Raw genomic sequence first — 4,057 nt, 5'->3', positions numbered from 1 at the left:
AGATCCTGTATCCCCAGGAACTTGAAACTGGAGACGCGCTTAACAGCCATCCCATTGATGTGGGTGGTGTCATGTGTATCTCTTGACTCTTTCCTGAAGTCCACAATGCGCTCCTTTTGTCTTGGAGGTGTTAAGGAGCAGGTAGGTTTGGACATTTGGTGCAACCCAGATGAGGATGGGTTCCCTCTTGAGTCTGGTTCCTCTCAAGGTTTCTTCCTTATGCCACCTCGGGGAGTTTTTCCTTGCACCAGTTGCTCATCAGGGACAAACATACTTACAAAGAACATATTTACATTTAATCACCACATTATCTGTGTAAAGCTGCTTTGAGACAATGTTCATTGTTAAAAGCGCTATACAAATAAAAATGAATTGAATTGAATTGAAGTTATTGTTGTTGCACCATGTGGCTAGGTGCTGGATCTCCTCCCTGTAGGCAGTTTTATCATTGTTGGTGATGAGACCGATCACGGTAGTGTCATCTGCAAACTTGATGATGGAGTTAGATCCATTCACAGGCCTGCAGTCGGAGGTGAAGAATCAGTAGAGAAAGGGGCTCAGCACACAGCCCTGTGGTACACCAGTGTTGAGTGTGATGGTGTTGGATCAGATGGAGCCAGATTGAACCTGCTGGGGTCTGTTGGTCAGAAAGTCCATGATCCAGTTGCAGGTGGAGGTGTTAATGCCCAGATCTCCAAGTTTGGATATTAACTTGGATAGAATGATGGTATTAAATGCTGGGCTGAAGTCAACAAACAGCATACGTGCATAAGTGTTCTTATTGTCCAAATGTGTGAGCACAGAGTGCAGTGCCATGGAAAACTGCATCTTCTGTGCTCCTATTGCTGCGGTAGGCAAACTGGTGAGGGTCTAATGTGGATGGCAGAGAGTCCTTCAGGTGTGCCAGGACCAGCCACTCAAAGCACTTCATGGCCATGGGTGTCAGTGCTACAGGGCGGTAGTCGTTCAGGCACGTTGGTTTGGAGTGTTTTGGCACTGGCACAATGCAGGTGCTTTGAAAGCAAGTGGGAACAGCTGCTTGGGCAAGAGACAGGTTGATGTCAGTAAAGACCCCAGCGAGCTGCTCAGCACATGCCCTTAGTACGCGTCCAGGGATGTTGTCTGGTCCAGCGGCTTTGTGTGCGCTGATCTGGCTCAGTGCATTGCAGACATCTGTGGAGGAGAGTTTGATTGGAGACTGATCAGCTGAGAGTTTGAGCTTTGTGGCAGTTTTTTTGTTGTCTCTCTCTCAAAGCAAGCATAGAAGTCATTAAGCTCATTCAAGAAGACGACATCAGTGGCAGCGGGGGTGGAGTGGGAGGATTTGTAATCACTGATGGCCTGGATGCCTTGCCACATGCGCTGAGGGTCAGAGTTGGAAAAATGCTCCTCTATCTTTTGCTTGTAGCAGTGCTTGGCCTCTTTGATGCCCCTCTTCAGGTTAGCTCTGGATGTGCTCTGTAGGCCTGAGCGTCACCTGACCTGAAGGCAGTAGTGCAGGCCTTTAGCAGGAGGCGCACCTCCTTGTTCATCCATGGCTTCTGATTTGTTTATGTGATGATCTGTTTCTGGGTAGTAACACTGTCTATAGTCGAACTGATTTAGTTCAGTACATAGGAGGTGTAGCAGTCGATGTCTGTGTGAGAGTCACTGGTGGCCTGAGTTGCATAGTTGCATAGTTTTTAATCCACTCGTTTTCTCTTTCTCCATAATCTCACCAGATATTATTACTTTAGCTTTACTTGCTGGAAAATGGTGAACCGTTAAGTGTGTGTATTGTTTTGATATCGATTATTGTAGCAGACACCAGCATAGAGAACCAAAATAACAGACATGTTCTTTATTTCTGCACTCTCCCCGCCCCAATCCCCACAACACATGATAGTGCATCAGGCTGGTAATTGGCAGACTATTCACATATCATGACATCCCCCTTATTTTTTTTTTTTTGGAAGAGCAAAAATAACAACAAAAATTTGACAGCACTGTGTAAAGCCTATCACTCTAAACAAAATGTCATACCAGCATGAAATGCCAGCATATTTCAACAGGCCACATTTCCCTTTGTCCCCGTTATTTTTTTTATTTATTTTTTTAGTGACATTAACATGAACCACTATAAACATAGGCCATGAATATTCTATACAGCTTCTCCTCAATCATGTGGCTTTGTGACAACTTGCCCACTTGCAGTCTTAACAGGGAAACTTGGAGACTTTAGATCTCTTTAGAAATATTCCCACTGTGGGACGAATCGGAAGTCTAGTTCTTACTCGTCGACCCATCAGCAGTTGAGCTGGTGATGCACTTATATCCTCAATGGGGGTGCTCCTCAAATTCAGTAGAGAGAGATATAAAATTTGATTTGATTTGATTTGAGATATGATCTTTCCTTTCAGATTTAGCTTTCTTGAGCATGAGCTTAACCCATTTAAACCCCAATTTTTCCCAGAGATGACATATATGAATTTATGTTGTATTTGGAAGTATATTAAACAATCATTGGCAATAATGTAAAAAAAAAAAAATTTAAAAGACCGTGAAAAAATGTGTTTTATCTCTGGTCACAATTGTGACCGGTGGTAGAACACAGGGAGTCTAAGTCTATAGTGTATATAAATACATAAAAAACTCCAGAAATTCGTTTAAAGACTGAATTAAATTGTTGAAGTGTTTTATTTGATTAACAAATAGGTAAACATTGTCTGGCTCAGTTTCAGAAATAGCAGATTAAAAAAAAAAACTAATGATAAAATAACACATTATAGGAAATTGCTTAGAATTTATATATATATATATATATATATATATATATATATATATATATATATATATATATATATATATAAATCACAACTGTGTCCTGGTGTGGAACTCATTGATAGATAACTCCCTCAGATGTTATGAAACATTTTGAAGCACTCTATATGCTTTGGCCTGGCACACTTTTCACAACCGAATGATGTGCGACCATCACAGACATGACAGCTGAGAAACCCATTCCTTTCAAAACAAAATGAATAATTACACAATGATTTCTCTTTTGTATAGCTTTTGGAACACATTTGCAGGTGTTAAATGTTATGATAAAAACAAATCTTCAATTAATCTGCCTACCTGTGTTTATCGGCCAGTGAGCAACACCCTCAAACCTGGTAATATCAGTCACAGCAGCTGACATTGAGGATGGCTTCCCTTGTCCTTTTGGTGCAGTATCAAATTTTTTCAGATGACTTTGGGCAACTACTCGCTGAAATCCAAGGAGATCATAGTCACCATTCATGACACCTCTGTGGAACAGCCAACTGTTGACCACAGCACAAGAGCGTCCAGACAAAAAGGTGAAAGAGAAGTTTGGCTGTATAAAGTAGATCAGAGTCACCAGTGCATCTGCAAGTTTGTGTTGGAAGCCAGTGAAATTCTTATATGTACTGTAAGTCCACTGCCATATGCAGAATCTATTTTTGCACTGTTAATAATTTTACATGATCACTTAGTGCAGGACAGTGTAACACAGATACTACAGACATTTCAATCTTTATTGCCTACTTTTTCTGTTTATGCAGTTCAGTGTTGTTTTTATTTTATTTAAAGCATCTTGTTGATTAATGAGTGTTTAGACATTTTGCATATCTGTCTCTATCCATCACAGTAGAAGCGTTATCTGTTTCTGTTATTCTAATGAAGGAAACGTGTTTGGGAGGATTCAACATCTGTTGAGGACCATGTGAACGTGCTACAATGTGAGTATCAGGAGACAAAACGAACAGCATTTTAAGAAAGACAATTGCTTTTCAGTTTTTTGACGAGGTCGACCAAATCCATCCTTCTCCAAGCAGATCGCCAAACTTGCCAAGGGAAAATCCCCCTTAACAAAACAGTGCACTGAAACAAGACAGGATGCTCTGGCTGAAGATCTACCAGGTGGAGATGGTCATCTCACTGAAGTTTTTTCTCCCTCACTGTAGTGTGTATGAGTCTGACTGCACGTAGAGCTGCCGAGTCTCATGACGACAGAACATCACAGCAGAACAGAGCAGGGAGGAGCAACATTTAC

The sequence above is a fragment of the Silurus meridionalis genome, chromosome 10 (genome assembly GCF_014805685.1).
Source record: "Silurus meridionalis isolate SWU-2019-XX chromosome 10, ASM1480568v1, whole genome shotgun sequence".
Taxonomy (NCBI): Eukaryota; Metazoa; Chordata; class Actinopteri; order Siluriformes; family Siluridae; genus Silurus; species Silurus meridionalis.
Note: the sequence above shows the minus strand (reverse complement) of the source record.